This window comes from Manis javanica, chromosome 3, assembly GCF_040802235.1.
Source record: "Manis javanica isolate MJ-LG chromosome 3, MJ_LKY, whole genome shotgun sequence".
NCBI lineage: Eukaryota > Metazoa > Chordata > Mammalia > Pholidota > Manidae > Manis > Manis javanica.
The window spans coordinates 145,507,527-145,529,182 of NC_133158.1; the positions used below are offsets into that span (position 1 = coordinate 145,507,527).

The following is a 21,656-nucleotide window of genomic DNA, read 5'->3' on the forward strand; positions in this document are numbered from 1 at the left end:
TAAAAGAGGCATACTGGATTTTCAAATGTAATTGGTGAAGAATTTTTTTTAACAAAATTCTTAATAACAGAGACACAGAAAATAGTTTTGGGAACTTAAATATACCTCCTTTATTTTCAACTTATTTTTACTTCATTAAAACACAGTAATAACACACAGTAATTAACACACAGTTTACATATTACAAAGAATCTCTGAAGTGATTTTACTTTTCTACCAAATAATGTAAATTAGGAAGCAGTTATTAATTTCTAGTTAGTCAAAGGTCAAATCCTGAGTTTATTACCCAAATGTGGTATTTTGATCACAGTAATATTGGTCACTGCATTTATATTTCTACACATACAAAATTAAAATTAAACTACATGTTTAAATTAGTTACAAAATAAAGCAAATTAATGGCATACTTTACAACAGATCTCAGTGAGCCTTTAAAGACACTACATTTTTAAAATTAATCATGTTTTACTTTATTTCCATTTTATGATGAAAACATTTGAAATCTGCATTTCTGGCAAATATGTTTAAATTTTAATTCTTCCTCTGACAACAGGAATATTTGACTTCAATTGCTTTAAAAGAAACTGAAAATCAATAACAAAGAGGACAATGTAGTTTTGAGAGTACGATAAAAATAGGAACTAAAATGCTACTGGTTATACAGGATCTGTTGTGAATAGGTCAGCTCAAGGTCCCAGGTAAACATCTTGTTTGTGTCCTGAAGCCTTGTTTTCTGCATGCCTTATACTCTCAGTAGGGTCCTCCTACACAGGCCTATGAATCGGGCCACTGCACCCTATCGATCTTCTTTAAATCTCCAGAATAATAAATTTCAAGGCAACACAGCAGAAGCCAACTAAAGCCCTTTAATTACATCACTGCTGAAAGGAAATCATTGATCAATGGCATTATGGGAAAATAAACTGCCCCCCAAACCAGATCAAAGTCAATAAAATAGCTGACTAGTTGCCCCATTTGGGACTTCTGCTAGATTAGTGCTCATGGACAAGCAAAAGAGACAATTCTAACGCACGCTGCTTAACTATCTTTCTGAAGCTCTCTCTGGCAGGTGTCATGCTCTGAGCATGGCTTACTCTAATTAAATATAATATTATCAATAGATCTTCATATTGATCCTTAAAATCCCCCCTTCTATATGAAAAATTAAAAGCCTAGAGGGAGGGCTTCATAGGGTACCAAATTATTTTAGTGATTTTTACTCCTTTATCAGTTTTCTTCATGTTGTATTATTCTAATTCTTATCAATATCAAGGTACTAATTAGCTCTGGAATTTTAAATAATGCAAAATGAATAATTTTATAACTCGCTCTTCCTGAAATCAGACAAATTATTTTGGTTTAATGAGTTACATTCTTTGGTTAAAGTCCCAACAAATCATTTTTCCTTTTCCTTGTTGCTAACTATGCTGTTAGTGTTCTTTATTGATGGTATTATTTACGTGCACTGCCCAAAACACATGATGCAACATGGCAAGGAATTCTTTTCTCTCAGGTAGCTAGCTCAGAAAACTGAAAATATTTTAATAAAATAATTTTTTAATAGCTTATAAACATCTGTTCATAGTTTTCAAATAGGCAAGATTATTTAAATATTTAAAATCCTATTAATAATCTACACATGCATGTTTCAAAATGTTTTCTTCTGTTTAATTGGGAATAATAATCTGCAAACAAGTTTGAATCCTCAGGTCCCTTCAAAAAAGACAGTATAATTTACAACATGTAAATATACATAGATTTACTGGCACTAAAATTTTCATGTAAAATTTTAGCACTGTACAATGTTATCTTTAAAGTAAGTTTGAAAATTTTGAGAGTAATGTAAATTTAAGAACGTACAAGGGAAAACCTAAAATATCAGATACAGACTCATTTATGGGTATTACTTCAGCAACTCGACCCAGGAAACGCTAATAACCATGCCTTCTTCCCATTCTACATTTCTTCTTATTCATTCTCTATTCCCTCAGGTGGTTTCATTGCTAATGCCCAAATGGCATCAACCTGTTGTTTAGCACATCTATGAAAAGGCTAGCCTGCTGGCTAATTTACCAAGGGATTAAAGCCCTGAAACCACTTCAATCTGCTACTTTGTTTCCATGTAAAAGCTTTACCCAGGATACCAGCTCCCTCATGTTAATACTGAAAATCTCTTTAAAAGAAAAGAAAAATCCAATGTAAGAGCTGTTTAAGGGAGAAATTGTATGCCAAAAATAATATTCTACACCTGTGAACAGTGCTATGAAACTACATGCTGTTGGTCAAATCCTACATTATATATTAAAAGAATTTCAGGTATTAAATGTTTACCATTTCATAAAATGAAAAGAATTAACAGAGGCACCAATGGTGGTATGGGGGAAATGTTAGGGGACCTTGAGGATTAATGTAAAACTGCATATATAGTTCATCATTTAATTAAACATTTAATTAAAATTCCTATTTGTGTGCATTTTGTTGAATGACAAAACATGGTAACTGCATTAATTCACACGGGAAAGTGGAGGTTCCATAAAACAAGCAACTCACCAAGTCTCTGGTTTAATAATAATAAAGACCTAGACTCAGCAGTCATAAAAACTGATAGGTACACACAGCAATTCATTTTTCTATATGAATAAATCTGCTAGCTCATATTTTAAAAAATCAGAATAAGATTAAAGTTGATGCATTCTTTGTTTTCCTGTTCTTAGTTTAATCTTGCATCATCCAGTAATAATTACAGCAGTATCTTCCTTCAATGACTTCTTTACACCATGAAAACCATTACAATAGCACAAAATCTGTGCTAAGTGGCCATTAAAACATTGAGAACAACTTTATATTTTTAAGGGGTATTCATTATCCAATTTGAATGAGAGGAAACTGAACAAACTGAAAAATGTAATGAACCTATGTTTTATTGAAAAATAACTGGTTAAAATACAAGCACATATTCATTACATTGTTTCTACACCTTGGTAAATGTTTTACCAATAATTTCAGGGTTATTACAATTAAAGCAAACTATTTATCAAAGATGACAAATTTCCATTTTGAAGCGATCTCCATTTTTTCTAAATTTTTTTTTCCCCAGGCCAGAAGAAAACAAATTTCAGTAAATTTACTAGACAAGCCATTATTTCACAACATGTCACTGATGTTTGTATGTTATAACCTAAGAAGTGAGGAAGGGGGAATTAAAAGCACAATGACAAAACAGTTGACCCAATAAAAGCTGAATTATCAAGTACTTTATAGCTTATTGTAGTGACCTAGAATAGATCATTCAAAGGGGAAGACAAATATTGTTTCTCTTCATTTCTTTACTATCATGACTAGTGTCCCCTATACCTATTGGTGCCAACAGCACAGATTTGCTGGAATGAAAAACAATGCCAGCAATGGATGTGTCAGTGCCAAAGGCTTAAGAGAACATGAATGTGCTCTAAGTTAGGATCTGTGAGATATTCAAATTCAAAGTACTTCACATAAGGACAGGACATTCAAGGTCCCATTTCAATCACAATTTTATTACAGCCACAAATATGAAATTCTGACTGCTAATAAAAATACTGAATTTGATGCACTTCTGTGCAAAATTCATGGCCTTGAAAGATACTCTGCAGGCTGTCACCCCCAAGGACCATAATGGATTTGTCTTTAAAGAAAAATGTTTGGAGTATGACTTACAAATATATTGTAATGTTAAATTTTCATACTTTAAATCAATAAATGTAAATTATTTTCCTTAGTTGGCTTTTATTAACAAAATTAAGTGGAATTTTAAGATGCCCCTTAATCAGGCTTTATAACAATATTCTAAGTATTTTCTACGAAAACTAATGTGAATTTCTTTCTTCTGGTTTAAATCATGGACTGGCATGCTGAATTTTATAGGGCCCAAAATAATAGTCATTAAACAAGAATCTCTTATTAAATTACTCATAAAACATAGCACATATATAAATAATATTAGTAAAAAGTAGAAACTTTAATTTTAGCCTCTGAGCAACAGAGAAAATAATTTATTGATTTTCAATTATTTTAAGTAAGTCAAGCAAGAATATCAACTAATAAAACTGGGTGTTTTTCCTCATTTATGTCTTGGCCATATTTCCTAAAGACACAATTCTTGAGGAATAAAACACTACTAAATTCTGATTCAAATAAAATTTGAGGTAAACAGAAATATTACTGATCACATCTTATCTTCACAGAAGTATCCACTTTTTTTTTTCACTTGGAGAAAAAATTGGGAGTAAGCTATACAATATAGCGAGTAATTTCTACCAACCCCTGTAATTCACCAAAACCAGATTGCTTCTGTGTCTGTAAAAAAAGGAAGCAAGACATTGGATGCAAAGCTTCAAAAACTATTATTACATGCTTTTCCAGTCCATTAAAAGAAAGTAATTTAATCAGTTTATAGTTTCTCAGGAAAATCTCATTCAGAGAAATTTTATTGCCAGCTATCTAAATAGTAAATACCTATTATCCCCTCAAAATGAGTTTTTGCTTGCCAAGGGCAAACCCATTGCTGTTATTGTAGAGCTCTGTCAGAGAAACTAGAAGTTAAAAAGGTTATAAAGATACCATTAACATCATGGGACTGTCTTGTCAAGACTCAAAAATGCTTAGTAATTGAGGGTTTTATTCAAAGTATATTAGCACCCATAAAAAGAGCACAGTTAATATGATGCTTTAGGGTTTATTTTGTTACAGCCCAGCAAAATCACCTACAAACAGTTGAATACTGTAAATATCTGCTGGAGAGCACAACTCATTTTACCATCTGGTTCTAGCCTGAGTCTTTGAAGAAAATGTCAATAATATACACACAGCTTAGAGGCAAATCTAGATCCAACCAATGAGAATGGAGAAAAGTACAAATGATAAAGTAATTTGTCCTGACATCATGCACCCTTGATACAAGTATGAGGGTAAAGCAAAGGGCAAGTGCTCTTTATTTAATTTATATATTTTAATTTAAAAAGAAACTGCTATAACATAGCTTTATTAATGACTGTTAATATACAAAATTATGAATTATTACTTTGAAATAAATAAGAAATACAAAATAATTATACTTCTATCATGTTACTTGTTAATCCATTGAAGCTTTGCAGAAATAAAATGATCTTCCTTGCTAATTTTCTCATTTTGGAGCTTTTGGACTGATTACATAGAAAATTTCCTACTAAACTTTTTAAATTTAGGAAATAAGTATTACAATTTGACATTATTCACCTGTCAGTTCTAAAACTATATAAGCAATAAACATTTAAAGAAAATCTTCAGATTTATTTGCCTTATATTTTTGGATATTGATTATACTGTGCCTATTCTTTCTTCTCTTCAGATCATTGTTTGTATAAATATGAATATACAAAGTTGATAAAAAGAAGCCTGAAGAGGGACTAATGTTTCAATAACATCTGTATTTTCTTTCAATAAATCAAATATAAATATAAATATAGGGACAGAAAAAACTTCTTAATTATTTTCTTACTCGGGAAGAAATTAGATGGTCAAACTTTAAGGGCAGCGTATGTCAAGGGAATGATGGAAGCACAGAAATAATTAAACTCTAGCTCTAGTTATTCAAGATAGATTCCAACCCAAACAAGCCTCCTGGGGAATTCCTTTCTGCCTTCCCATCCCAGCTCTGGCATCCCCTCCCTCATTCACTTTTCTTAGACTACTCCCACTCTTCCTTTCTCCCTACACTTTGTATAAAAATTCTACTGTCACCCTTAGTATAAAGAGAGTCTTTAGACAGGAAGTGTGAACTGTTATTTTCTATAAACTTAGCACCTGTCATGTTATCTACACATATAGTAAGGGTTCAAAATGTGTTCACTAAATTGGCAATTAAGCCATGATCTTATTTGAATTGCACTTAATTTGAACTAGCCAAAGACTTCATAACATAGCTTTTGCTGGATAGCCATTCCACCATTTATTGTATGCAATTATTAAACATAAAAATCTTACATATCACATCTTACATGTCATTACATAAGTATATACTTCAAGAAAATCTAAAGTGATTCACAAATGATCCTTCTGGAATCTATACACTTAGTTAAGCTTATTAAATGCCTTATTTTGCTAGCAAGAAAATCAGCTGGACACTGATCTTAAAGTAGCTATACAAATTATCTTTAAATTTAGTAAGTAAAAGAATACACCGAACAAAAAATTATGGAAGATAAAGCGCTTCTTGGGGGTTGGGAAAGGGGACTAGAGAAGAACAGAACTAAAAAAAATGCAGCAGTAATCATCATGGAGTATACTATAAACTCACAAAACTGCTAATTTTTTATTTTGTCTCAAATAATGACAATCCTTCACATTTAATTTTTATGTAGCTATATAGGGAAGCAGGTACACAACTGTAATTTGTACTTCCAAGATAAAGTTCTTCTATTAAACACAAAATATCTGTAATATTAATCAATTTTGGAGAGTTACTGGAATATATTTAAAATTGCATACAAAAGAAAAAGAATAGGTCATTTATATTAAGCATTCTGAAATACTTGGTGTCCTGTATTTATTCTTTCAGATAACATTACTGTGTAGGTAACAAAATTACAACACACCCAAATCCACTCATCAATATATTTCACTTGTAGATAAGATAAATATTTTAATAAACTAAAATTAGAAATAACCATGATCTTTGATAAATCACTTTGATGAACTTTCAATCAACTTCTCTACTTCTCAGTTTCCCTACCTGTAATGTGGAAAAAATAGTACTGTTCTACTTACTTCATAAATTGTGGTAAGATAAGAAAAATTATATGTTAAGTGGTTAGTTCAATGCCTAGTAAATTGTAAATGCTTAATAAAGTAGCTACTACAAAAAAGAGTATGTGCTTGTTAACACTGTCATTACACTTCGGTTACTTTTTTTCAATTTAACATAGTTTTGGTTTGTTACATTAAGATATTCTTTATTGTTATATAAAAAATTACCTAGTGCTCGCTTTGGGAGCACATACACTAAAATTGGAACGATACAGAGAAGATTAGCATTGCCCCTGCGCAAGGATGACACGCAAATTCGTGAAGCGTTCCCTATTAAAAAAAAAAAAAATTACCTAAACTGCCAGGGCATGGACACATGCTGCCCCAACTCTATAACTTTCTTGGTTGTCTACTTTCCCCATTTTGACCAGGCTCGGCCAAGTCCAAGACTACGAGCTTTGACTATGGCTGGCCAGGCTCATTTTACTGGACTCAACTTTTACAGTTTTGAATTCACCATCCTTCCATGGAACGACTTTTGGCATAGTATTTTCCTTTTGGCCCTGTTAATCATCTGGCCCTGAGGCACTTAATTTGGCCTGCCCAACACTCTCCCAAATGTCACTTCATGAAGGAGTTCAAAGAGAGAGGGAAATCTCTAGGCTTCTGGCTCTGAGCCCTGAAATTACCATCCCATAGTCACTCCTTTGATTTAAGGCACAGCAAGACTGCACTCTTTAATCTGAAGAAATTTCACCTAAGCATATGTATCAGATCAGATCAAAATATCTTTCCAGAAGGAAACAACGGAAGACTTAGAACAGTGGGTCTCAATGGCAGTTACTGTCCCTAGGGCACTGAGGAAATGTGATGTTTGTAGTTGGAGTGACAAGGAGAGGCAAATGGCATTAAGTAGGTATCAAGTCAAGGATTCTAGAGTCCTTACACTGCTCTAGAAAAAATGATTCCATGTCCCACATGACTTCTGAATGCCCTACCAGTCATACATATAAATGAAAATGCTTATGAATTTTTGAGTTTGGAATCTAAGCATATATAAACACAAAGTATTTTTTAACATGAATTAACACATGCTAAATTTTTCATGATGTAACTACTGAGTAGACTGAAAGAATACTATACCTTTCTTTGTTCAAAGCTTTATTGAACATCATTGCTGTTTCAGATAAATTGCCCAGGGCATAGTCATACATGAGATATGAATTACCATGATATAACACACTTGTATTAATCTGTATTTATGGCTATGTCATTCATTCCAGTGTGAATATGTATTTAGTATCTACATATTATGTATATATGCATATGTATGTAAATGTACATTTCAAACAGTCAAATATAAGAAAAAGTTGACAATAGTTGAATATTTGAAATTGGGTTTTATAGCTTTGTCTACAATTGATTAGTTACCAATGTACCTATTATATCAAAACAAATTTTTTCTAACAAAGCAGTCAGACTGTTAAATATGTAATAGTAATGTTTTACACTAATGTTCACCTGAACAGTCCACTCTTCCATTTCCCATGCTTTTCATATGGAGTAATTTTTGATCTTCCTGAAATTATTAAACACAAACTTATTTACTGTAAGCATCTCTTATAACTACTTCATTATGTTTTCTATCATAGTTGTACCCAAGCTGTAAATAAACTGAAATAGTTTATTACAAATTCTTTTCATATCTCCCTTATATTAGTGAGGAAATTGCATTGATTTTTAAAAATTGTGTGCATAGGTTATTTTCTCTACAAATTTTATTTCAGGGAAGAAAAGGGGACTACAGAATCTTGTTATAAAAAGAGACCAGTAGGAAATACAAGGCTGAGATCCAGAAACCTAAAAAGAAGTCACACTAACCTCCTTTCCCCTTCTTTAGTTAAAAGATCACTCAAGTCATTAAGTCTTTGTTCATTGTAGGGAGTAATTAAAAGTCTGGGTTTCTAGCTGAGTAACACTGGTAAAGTTGTTTATTTCTCTGGGCCTTTGTTTCCTCATCTGTAGAATGGGGATAACAATATCCATACATAGAGTTGATGTTAAATTTAATGAATTACTATATGTGTAATATCTGCAACAGTGCTTGGCACATAATAATTGTTTAATAAGTATTAGGTGTTATTTTCATTTGTTGTTACTATATTCTAAGGCCTAGAATGTTCTTTCTTTGCTTTTTTACTGAAAAATAAATACAAATGATTTGAATGAGAAAACTGATCAGCAGAAAAGGAACTGGGAAATGCAGTCATGGCTTCTTTTTTTAGATATGTGAAAACTTTAGAAAAACATAATAATTAATGAAAGAGTGATGTACATTTCTAACCAGCAGGGAAATCTGAATTGGATGAGTGAAATGTCTTATTTCACAGTAGTTTAAATTAATCTAAGGGGCAGGGGGCAACATCAACCTAATGCCAAGTTTCATTTACTCCTTTATCTCCCAAGTGAGAACTAATCATTTCTTCTGCTACACTTTGTCCTTTTCGATAATTTGTACAATAATTCTTGCTCACATAATAGCTGTATCTATATTTGTTTTCCAACTTGGCTATAAACTTCAAGGGTAAGGATTATACTGAAGACTCCCATAATGCCTGGTAAATTATTAAAAGATATCTACATTTATTATTGGGTCCTAGGTATGTTGCCATTTTTTATCAAGACCTTTGACAAGTCCTCTAACTTCTCTAAGCTTCATTTTCTTAAGTTTAAAAATGGGAATGTTAACATCTGCATGTCTTATTTCATGACAGTAGATAAGAAACATGAAATAATACATGGAATAAAGTTTAAAAAATGGTAACAATAGATGAATGGAGAGTGTTACTACATCAAAGATTATTTTTCTACAAATATGCTAAAGTCCATTACATTTTCATCATGTCCCAGAATGGTATTTTAAGAATAAAAGAATTTACCTCCAATTTTAATGAAAATCAGAGAGAAATTTGTAAGAAAACTTTATATTATATTACTGTTTGATGAAATACATCTATTCCAGTGAGTAGAGGAAGATTCCACAGCAGTCAGCTAATGTCTGACAAAGATCAACAAACCTGAATCATGTTCCAGGTAAATAGTCTTCCCAATGTAGTTATTTATTTCACTGGTGACTTTGGCACTTCAAGTACATTAAACAATGTTTCTTAGCCTGCCAGAACGATACATTATATTTCTGTGCATTCTTTTTCATTGCGGCTATTATCAGTGTGTATGTGTACATGTGTGTGTGCACATGTGTGTATTAACATCTTTGAGATGTCTTAAGAATTTCTAGTGATGACATATAGCCATGTAATTTTGAGAGGGCTCATTTCACTAAAAATCTTACGTGTCAAATAAAGATTTTTTAAACATACATTATTAAGACACAAAGGGGAAAAAAATGCTCCTTTCCCCTCCAACTAAATCCTTATCCTTGCTCACATGCTAAAAGGTTTTCTTTACATTTCACCTGGATTTAGAGTGTAAGTAATATCAATATTTATAAGTACCTTTTCTAATTGAAAGAACATAGGTTTTTTCTCCTTATTTCACAGCAGTTAATGTAATTAACAAAGACAAAGTGATCCTGTCCAGTGGCAAATTACAGAATTATAAATGAAAACACTGTAAATAAGCAATGAATTTGGTGTGCATGGTTCTTCCTTACACATTCTAGTTGGCTTAAAATTTACATATTTTTGATAAGCTAAAGGAACTACCTTAAGACTATAATCATTATTATTTGACTTGTAGGCTGTTTCTATTTCTTTCCAAGTAAACAGTATTAATTTGATTACTGGTCCTTCGTAGAGTTCTCAATTTGTTTGATCTATACTCCAGGTGAAAAGTTGGGGTGGTCCAGAACCCAAGAACATAGAAAAGACCCAAATGGAGGTGGTAATCTTTTCTGACTAGGAAGTTTTATAATTGAATATAAGTAAATGGCTTTTAATTCTGTAGTATGTAGAATGAGACAGGTTTATCAGAGATAATCCTTATTATTTTTATTAAAGTATCATTGATTTACAATCTTACACTGGTTTCAAATATACAACACAGTGGTTCAACAGTTACCATACTATTAAATCCTCACAATGCCTCTACTGCGGTTATTATCAATGCAGTAAGATGTTACAGAATCAGATAATCTTGATATTTTTTATTGAGATATATATAGAAGTAGATATTTTCCTAATTACACAAAGGTTGTATCTGGATAATAATTCTGTTGATATACTGTAAATTATCCTTAACCGTTACTCTTAGAAATTGTAGAAATAATATACAAGGAAACCTTGGTTACTTCTAAAAATCTGTAACATATGATATACATAATTTAATACTGAGTGTTTATATGCACCAAAAGAAACACTCAATTGGGGTAAGATGCATGAAGTTTAAAAAACAATGAGACAAAATTTTTTTCAAAGACCTCTGTGATTCATCAATTTAGTCTCAATATAATATGGGATATGAAATTCTCACATTACTTATTTTTCTGATACCATTTTTGAGAGAGCATTGTCATTTATGATTTTATTTTATCCCAAAGCTCTATATATATATCAACAGATCCTTTTGGTTTACCTTGTAGCCAAGACTATTATCATTTCTGCATACTTTTTCATGTTGGTACAAAACTAAACTAAACATGTTTTTTTAGTGAAATTACAAACAAATGTAATTTCACATGTGTATTTGGGTTATATAAACCAAGAAAAACATGTACTTCATGTGTTTTTTTCTCCCCACAAATGAATGTTTCCTAGTCTACTGTTGTCTGTTCAAAATTTATTTTTATGTATTACTATGGGCAATGAAGTCCATTCTTTTCATAATTTCACCTTGATAAGTGATGAAATTATCTTTCTGTTTTTTTTTTGTCCAGTGAAATTATGACTAAAACTATGGTCTGTGGAATAACTATATTAAAATAATCGATTAGAAATGTAAGAAATTTCCAAAATAAATGAGTAGCTCAGACTTTTTATCACAAATATATAGATACTGCAAATACTCAAAAGGAAGAAGAGTTTCATAGTAAAAAGGGGGATACTCAGTGGTAAGGGAAATACTCTTTTGTTCCTCCTATGTAACCCTATATTCTATAGATAAAGAAAGAATGTTCAGGGAAATTAAATATAATAAACACATCATCTTAATTCCATAAGGCAAATGGAAAAGATATACAAAGGATTCACTTCACCATTACTACCACCTAACTACAGAACATAAACCTAACTTTTCTCTTATTGATTTTTTAAATCACTCAGCCTTAAACTTTTTTTTGGTTTTTTTGAAGATAATACCAATATACACACCTGATAAAATGCAGTAACACACACTGTAACCTATAAAGAAACCTATTTGTAACTATGTGGTGATCACAGTTCCAGTTATGTTATTCAATATTTCTGTAATACTCCTAAGTATTAAAACATTAGTATTTTTCTTGGTGTTACACTGTTTTTCTATTATTTGAAAAAATGTGAAATGTGATTTATGTTCTGAGATGTTTCTAGAAAGTTATGTTTTGCATTAAAATCTAATACAGAAAGCAATACAAGGACAAAACTCCTCTCCCTCATCTCCATTTTAAAGCCCTTAAAAGGTATTACTTTAAGTCTCATTTCCAAGTTACTGGGTTATTGTAGGAAGAGTGAGGTAAGTAATTTGAGCTTCTTCCAGAGCCAGTTTGGGTCTGATTTACTTCTAGAGGTTACTGAAAAAGTCATCTTAGAATTGAAGTGGAGAGAAGAGGGCTGGGCTCCTTAGGGAAACTGGTAAGAGTTGTATTAGGGGTATCTTAGTCAGCTCAGATTGCAGTAACAAAATACCACAGACTGGGTGGCTTAAATAACAGAAGTTACTTTTTTTGCACAATTATGGAGGCTAAAAGTCCAAGATGAAGGTGCCAAGCATGTTCAGTTTCTGGTGAGAGCTCTCTTCCTGCCTTGTAGATGGCCACCTTCAGACTTCATCCTCACATGGAATGGTGGCAGGGCAAGGAAACAAGCTCTCTGGTGGCATTAATCTCATCATGAGGGTGGGCCTGTCTTCCAAAGGCCACATCTCCAAATACCACTACATTGGGGGTTAGAGCTTCAACACATCAGTTGGTGTGGGTAGGGAAAGTAATTCAGTACATAGTAAGGGGATGAAGGGAGACAAGTGCAGAGAGAGGCTTTTCCAGCCATTCCCTAGGTAAATGACTACTTTTCTTCCACACTAGATTTCCACTGTTTCCTCTCTTTTTACTCTTCTGGGGTCAAATCCACTTTCTTAGGGCCTGACCCCTCCTTCTCTAAGATAATTTATTTTAACCAGGATCTCCTTCCCTAATCATCCTGTAGGAAAGAGACAAACCAGAAGGACCAAGAAATGTCTTTCACCAACCTTGGGCTTTTCTCAGGTGAAATGCTTCTGAGGACAAATTATACAAGAGAAGATCTCACTTTAAAAATGCTATTATTAAAACTTGCTATTTCAGAATTATACAAAACAAAAATGTACATATTATTAATGCCATTTTGCTCTAATACTCAGTCACTATTTTTGTGATTTGTTAATTTACTTAAGTCTAGACACACAGTGGACACTAAAAAATGTTAGTTCACTCTCCTTCCACTTCCCCTGCATTATATCCTGTTTATTCCTTCAGATTACTTTGCCAAAAATAGCTCTTTGGAAATCCTCCCAAACCTAGCTAAAAACCTGGTAGTAAATACTTACCTGCTGTTACTTATTCCTCTGATTCTACACAACTGTGCTGGCTCTGCAATGTATTCCAAACTAACAGAAGTAAATTTTCATGCATTAACTTTAAAAAGATATACTTAGATGTCCCAACATAGAGGTTTAAAAACATGCAATGCTCAGAACAAAGGTTCTGTTGCCAGACTACTTAACTCTGAGTACTGACTCTACTATTGAAGGAGCTATGTGACTTTTAAGAAGTTATAGTACCTCTCTAAGTCTCATTTTTTTTTAAACTGTAGATAAGGATATGACAGTGCCTCTCTCAGAGGGTTGTCATTTAATGCAATACTTTGCACATAGTAAATACTCAATATATGTTAGTTTTCTAAAAGTTCCTTAAGGAAGTCCTAAGTAATGGTTTTTTTTCTGTACTGATGACAATAAATGGGGTTAATATAGTATATATAACCCTAGAAAATATTCTGAAGCGGGGGGAGAATACAACTGCAGAATCTCTTGCTTAAAGTATCCTTGTTTGAAAATTATAATTACTTCTTTTAGAGGATAGAATGCAGCATCTTCATTTCCAAATTAGGTAAGAAGGTTGTATTTTACTTTACCACAAAACCTTTAACAAATGAAGAGAATTTTAACTCAGTGTAACTCAGTTGCATCCTTGTATCTTGGCCATGGGTTACAAACAAACCCTCTGTGGGTAAAACTGTAACATTTCCAGACTATCTCACCTGGCTTTAGTATATCTGCACATCTATAGGTGTTCAGTGGTGGAAAGAAGTATGGCTTTAGTGCATTTGCATCATTCCTCAGGGGTGGAGAGAAGTCCATCTCCATATCAATGTGTAAATTACCTGTTCAAGGAGGGCTTATCTGTACCTGAGAGGTGAGGGGGAGGGCCAGATTTGCATCTGCTAGAGCAGGAAAGAGAGAAGGACCTGGACTGCAGTTTGTGAGCAATTAACAGATTTTAAACGTTATTTCTCCCTTTGACTGACTTTGGTTTTTAGAGGTATTTTGCCCAGGGATTTCCTCTCCCTGGACTTACACCTGGAGTAGTTGGCAGGATTCCTCTGAACCAGAAATCCTTTATAAAGGGTGCGACCTTTGGGAGGGCTGCCCCAAGAAATGATGGGGAGAAGTGGCACTCATGCCCAGGGATATGTGTCTACACTTGTGTGGTCATGGAGGGACCACCACCACTGGCCACGCTGACCCTAGTCTGTGGCCCGAGTCTAAGGCTACTGCTTCTGCCACTGCTGCTGCTTCTGCTGCCAGCTGGAGCCTGGACACAACTATGAAAGGAGCAGAGGTCCGGTACATCTTAACAGAGAAGCAACTGGATGCTGTGTACCATGCCTTGTTGGCTGTGGGGCCTATCCCTGGAAAAGCTCTGACCAAGGTAATAACCACCTATCCCATCACAGAGTGGGCAAGAGACTGAACCCAAAGGCCATGGAATGGTGTGGCACAAACACCTACTGTATACCATGTGACTGGCCATTTGCCTTTGGTATCACCAGGGAACAGTGAAGCAGACACATTGGCCCAGGTGCACTGGCTAGAAGGAAAGCCTGCCTCTGATGTGGCCCAATGGCTATATCAACATTTGTTGCACACAGGGCAAAAGACAATGTGGGTTGTAGCCTGTTGGTGGGGCTTGCCATTGACCTTTGAAGAAGTCAGCCAAGCCTAGAAGGATTCCCTGCATGTTGTGCAGATCAGCAAACCACCAAGAGAGGCCTGAAGCATCTCTCTGAAGCCTATGGCCAGTCACAGATGATTAAGAGCAATCAAAGCACCCACTTTATTGGACATGCGTTGCAAGGATGGGTGCAGCAATTAGGAATAAAATGGATGTGGCCTTGGACATTTTGACACATGGATCAGCGATGGCTGGCTCTTCTGGCACCTTGGGGAAAAGGCCTGGAAGCTGACCTCATGTGTATTCCTGGAATAACAGAAAAGTGGCCCCCCACAATCATGGTTATTGGCTTCTACAGTCCTTGTGTCCTGGATGCACCCCCTGGCTGCAGCTGCTGCGTGACTGCTGGAATGGATGAGTTTTGGACTTATTCTGAATGGGACTTTGAACGTAGGTGAATCCTCTGGCTTGAGAATGATCATGATTGTGTTGCTGTTGTCAAGAAAAAAATGCTTAAAGAGAGGCTTGACTTTGTCTTATGTTTCGTAAAAGTTTTGTGAGCAATCTAGCATGGTTGTTAGGAATGAGTAAACAAGTGTAGAAACATATTTTGTGCTTAGTGAGAGACTGTCCTGTAGAGTACATTTGCTTACTGTGTGCATGGGCTGAATCCTCTGGCTTGAGGATTATCAAGATTTTATTGCTGTTGCTATTGTATGTTATTAGATGGGTCAGAAGAGGGAGAATGAGTAAATTGTAAGGCGAGATTTCTGGAGGGGTAGCCTGTGGGTAAAATTATAACATTTCCAGAATATCTCGCAAGGCTTTACTACATCTGCACATCAATAGGCATTCAATGGTGGAAAGAAGTATGTCTTTAGTGCATTTGCATCTTTCCTCAGGGGTGGAGAGAAGTCCACCTCCATATCAATGGGTAATTACCTGGGCAAGGAGGGCTTATCTGTACCTGAGAGGTGAGGGGGAGGGCCGGATTTGCTTCTGCTAGAGCAGGAAAGAGAGAAAGGCCTGGACTGCAGTTTATGAACAATGAACAGATTTTAAACTCTATTTCTCCCTTTGACTGATTTCGGTTTTTAGAAATTTCCTCTCCCGGACTTACACCCTCTGCCTGCCCTTTCGTCAACTGATATTTTATTCATTTCAGAGGTCCTCGGCGGCACAATCAGCAGATGATCCCATTTTTGGAAGCAATATCTTAGCACCACTTTATACAGCAAGTAAGGATCAGTAAAAATATTCTAACAGATCTTTGATGTCCTAAAACTTCAGTTTCATTAAGAGTAAAGCAATCAAAGTAAGGCCTTGCTTGAGAGGAAAATCATTCCTAATCTTGGCAGATTTTAAGACCTTTAGGAAAATGAAAAAAAAAAAAAGGCTCTCTTCTCTCTCCTTGTTCTATGTAGTTATTATAATTATATTCTGCTCTAAGTTAAATGAAATAATGTAGCTGCTGTGCCTAGCACAATATCTTGTGCTAGTTTTCTTTATATTCCTAATAAAATCAGGATGTGCACAAGAGCAAAACTGCTGGATCACCAAAATTTGCATGGTAAAAAGAAATCAGAGAGATTTTTCAAAAAGTTTTTTTCATTCCTGTCAGCAAGCTGATTCTGTCTTCCCTACTTCAAGAGGCATGTAAGTCAATTTATTTCACAAGAAAGAGTGTAAATCTATCATATCTAGCTTGTAAATTCTGTTAGTCAGATGGATTCTTATAAAGCCAATGTTTCCAACTTTTGAAACCTATTCCCTACCCCACCCCCAAATTAAACAACAACTCGGCCATATTTAAGTCCTTAGTTTCTTCATAACAGTGTATTGTTCAGATAATGCAGCCTCAAGCAGGCATTTCACTACAAGGCCCATGTTAACAGTGGTTTTTCTGTATTAGTCTGTTAAAGAGTTTTTTAAAGTCAGGTTATCTAACTTTATAATGAGAATAAATTGGGTAAACAGGGATTTGCTTTATTGGCAAAACTAAAATGTATTAAGGAGTGTATATAATTTTAAAATAAGTATTTAAAATTATAGAAACACATTTTAATTTAGATAAAATGTTAGAAACGTACACATTATACTTTTCCTATTTTATTTTTTTAATAAGTTAAGTTCATTACTCTGAAAGAGAAAGATCATGTCCACAAAGCTAAAAGATGCTCAACTGCTTAAAAAAAAAAAAAAGCCTTTCTAAAGTACACACTATTATGCTTTCTAAAATATATAATTCCTTAAAAATTTTATCCACTCAATAGTTGTAATCATCTCTAAATCTAATGGGACATAAATGTATTTCATCAGAGATGAAATTCTTCAATGACTGTTAAAATGAGAATCAAAAAATTATTATAATCTAGTAGTTTGGCTTGCAGCAAGCATTAATCAGAAGTCATAATAAATCCACATGCTTCTTTAGACAGCACATTAGTCAAACAGTTTTCTATGATAACGACATTGACTAATGGGCTCTGAGTTAGAAGGGTCAATCATAAACTCATCAAATGCTTCATTTAATTTCTTAATTTGGACAAACACAATTTGTTTATGGGAAAGATATCAGGTGTTCATGAATGAATAATGGCTATGAAACCAAACTCCATTAATCAGCTCATGATTACAAATGACTTAGAGATTGTTTATTCTGATTTCATTCATTTGGATCAACAAAGAAAACATGAGCAAATGAAACCATTTGGAAAAAAATGGCACACTTATTTCTCCATATTTAATAAGGCAGTGATAAATACTCTTTCAATAACTATATCAAAAGGACTTTATTACTCAGGTTGATACCATTCCTTTTTACAACTGGGTTGTTAATGCCTATGATTTATGAAGAGACCAGGTAAGAAAAAACAAAAAACAAAATAGTACACTCCTCAATCCTACTGGTTACATTTTATAAGACTTCTCTTGGATTCCTCAGGAAGAGGTAGTTACTCCTGTTTCCACTGTGCTTTGTAACTTTGCCAGACACATAGTAGGGTCTCAAATATTTGCAGTGTAGATGAATGGTTTATAGTACTGTACAATATTGTAAATATCTGTTTGCACAGTTCTGACCTACACTAGACTGTGAGCTATTAGGGGGCAGAAACAGTGTCTTAGGAATCTTTGCATTTCCATTGCCTAGTATAGCCCTGACACAATTTATTTTTGTTCAAATAAATTCTAAGGAAAAGCACTCTATCATGTAAAATTCTGCTTAAGTAAATTTAATGACAGTAAAATTTTTTTTAAAGTACTCAAGAACAATCAACTAAGGAAGAAGCAAATGTCATTGTTTTTCAATTACTAAAAGACATCTAATCTCCCTTTACTTTCTCTCTTTTTTTTCTGTCACAAAACAGCACTTCGGGTACTGGGCTTCTCATTGGCCTATCCGGGACTCCTGATTGTTCCCACAGCCATTAGGTGCTGTGCTAGATAAGATGCTCTGCCCTTCCCAATCTCCTCTGGGACTGCCTCCACCCTGACCCAGCTGATGAATTTTATGGCTGTGTCAAGTAAGTTGCCTTGCCCATCAGTTACTGTTTAGGTTTGGCCAATAGAAGACACCGATGGGAGAGCATTAGAGGGCAAGAGGAAAGAAAGATAGGGTTTATTTTTTGTGAGCCTGGGGTTTGTCACTGGCTGCCTGTCTCCTGTAAAGGCCTGGTTTCTGTTGAGACAGCTCTCTCATGTAACAAGTTCTCAAATGTTCTAGAGCTGCTTCCTTCCCTTTCTCTTATTAGGCCAGAGGTGGTAAAGGCTCATTGCTATTGCTAGCGGGGAATCTTGATGATTCTTTTTAAACCTGACCAACCTTTTAATAGTCCCTTCATTAAACTATCTGCTTAGGCTTTTGAACGTACCGTTTGTTTTCTGCTATCACCCTAAGCTGTATACTTGCTCATCTTTGGCTCCTGCACTTCTTACCAAGTCCCAAGAAGTCTGTGTGAGGTACGGTCTATAATTTACAGTCACTTAGCATAATACTTTCTTTTTTTTGCCCCAGCATGCTGATCCCTACTACCATGTCTCAGGAAATTTAGGCTTTGCTTTAGGTAACTCCGTTGTAACTGGTAATTGTTTCTATTCCTGACTTTGTAATTGGACCTTTAGAGGCCCTACTGATGGGCTGTTGAAGAAAGCTTCCTTGATGCCTGATCTGACTCCCTCATTTCAGCTCTTAGTTCTAACCTGTTGAGTCCCAGGTGTCTAGTGAGGGAAAATAAAAATTATTTTCACTAATATAAAATAAAATTCCTAATAAGTAGAAGCTTATAATGAGTGGGCTAGTTCATAAGGAAACTAGTACACAAATAAATCTTTTATAAATAAAATACATAAGATATAATTTATGATATCTTTTGTTTAAAAACAATACTTTTATTTATTGAGTGCTATTATAATTTGCCTGTCTTCCTTGTCAGGAATTACATGACTTATTGGAGTACTTCTATTATTTTCTAATTTTCTCTAATTAATCTGATAGAGGATTAAAAAGAAGGTATCTAGAATAAAGCATAAAAATCAGTGAAGAAAAGGAAGAATTAGTCAACAAATGGTGCCAGAACTGATTAGCTCTCTGAAGAGAGAAAAAACAAAATCTGTCTTTAGCATCAACACTAAATGCCAGAAAAATTGAAGAATTAATGATAGAATAGTCATAAAAACATAAAAATAACCAAAATAAAATACTGAATCTATACTTAATAGCTGAAAGAGAAAGGCTTTTGTGGAGTAAATAATTTGGCCTGGCCTAAAGAGAAATCTGGGCTTTGTTTTCAGCTCCCGGAACGCAAATGATTAGTTTCTTCACTATTCATGGTTGGCCTCTAGGACCAAGTTTGATATTTATGCTTATGAGGTGACCAAGGGTGGAGCCAGCCACACCCAACAGTATACTACAATGGGGGCTGGCATGGCCAGGAAGACCAACTATTTCATTAAAGGATTAAGGCTTTGGGCCACATGATGTAAGCCTAACCTCCTGAAAGTGGGTAGGACTGGAGACTGAGGTCAATCCAATAAGCAATGAAACAATCAATCATTTCTGTGCAGTGATGCCTGTATAAAATGATGCTCTGAACACTGAAGCTTAGGGTGGCTTCCTGGGTTGGCAATATCCATGCTTACTGTCACACATTGATGCCAGTAGGGTAACACATCCTGGGGAAGACAGGTACTTCCTTTGGAACCCTCCTAGACTCAGCCCTTCCATTGGCTGGTTTTAATTTGTATTGTTTCCCTATAATAAACGTGACCCTGAGAACAAACGCTTTCAGTGGCATCTCTGAGTCTCGTGAAGCACCATCAAATCTGAGAGTGGTTTTGGGAAAGCTCTGGATATGCAACTGGGGTCAGAAGTCTTGACATACTTGGCAATCTGGGAACTGTGCTCATAACTTCATAGTCTGGCTAACTCCAGGTGGTTTTCTAAGCTTTTTAAATGCAATGAAAGATGGATGGAAAGAATATGGTTAAGTAAAAGATTAATAAAGTTAAACAAAATTTTTTAAATTCTACATGTCAAAATTAGTAAGTAAGGTTAAAAAGAACCAACATTCTAGGAATAACACATAGAATAACAGACACAGGATTGCTACAATATAAAGAACAGAGAAAAGTCAACAGGAAAAACACTAAGAGCCTACAAGGGATAACAACGGAAAGACAAAGTTAAAGTGATTAAAGGGAAACAAAATGGACTAATTACAAAATGATATAATACAGTTTCACCACATATGTTTTACCTTATAAAAAAATGTGAACAGGCTCAACTTATCTTCAGATTAATTAACAAAAGCAAGACCTAGCTATATGCTGTAGACAAGAGACACACCTAAAACAAATGATTCAGAAATCTAAAAATAAAAGAAATGGGGAAAAGTATACAAGGCAAATGGAAATTATACATTAGGATTTGGGATCCTGATATCAAAGTAGATTTCAAGTCAAAAAACAGTAAAGTGTAACACTGAAGGACATTTAAAAATGCTAAAATCAGCAATGCAAGATGAGTATATTATAATAGGTAATATCTATGCACCAAATACCACAGAAATTACTTTTATAAATAAAACAACAGAATATGTGAAAAAGTACACATAAAAACAGGCTAATAAGAGATATTAACAAATTCTCAGTATAAGACTGGTAACCTAGACAAAAATAAAGGGAAAGATACAGAAATATAACCAATAAGTTAAATCTTTACAAATACATATCAAACTCTATAATCTGCAAATAGGAAATATACGTTATTCTCAAGTATACATGGAATATTCACAAAAATAAATAAATCATCAGTAAGTTCCATAAAGTAGAAATATCACAAAAACCACTCTCTAGTCAAAATATAAAAAAACTAGAATTAGTGACAAAATCAAACTGCAAAAAGACCCTTAAACCTGGAAATTAAATAACTCAGGTCAAAGAGGAAATAGAAATCAAAATCATAGAATTCCTAAAAAATAATAACACTATACTCACAATTTATGGGATATATTTATAGCAATAATCAGAGAAA

General features: G+C 34.1%; 1 protein-coding gene and 1 non-coding gene across 2 annotated transcripts in view; one reads left to right on the top strand and one right to left on the bottom strand.

Moving 5' to 3' along the window:
- The window catches only part of RSRC1 (arginine and serine rich coiled-coil 1), a 441,266-nt gene that overhangs the window by 114,792 nt on the left and 304,818 nt on the right, over nucleotides 1–21,656 (bottom strand). The window lies entirely within an intron of this gene.
- Nucleotides 6,991–7,097, top strand: LOC118968269 (U6 spliceosomal RNA). Its single transcript, XR_005055842.2, has one exon. It is a non-coding gene; the product is annotated as a U6 spliceosomal RNA (small nuclear RNA).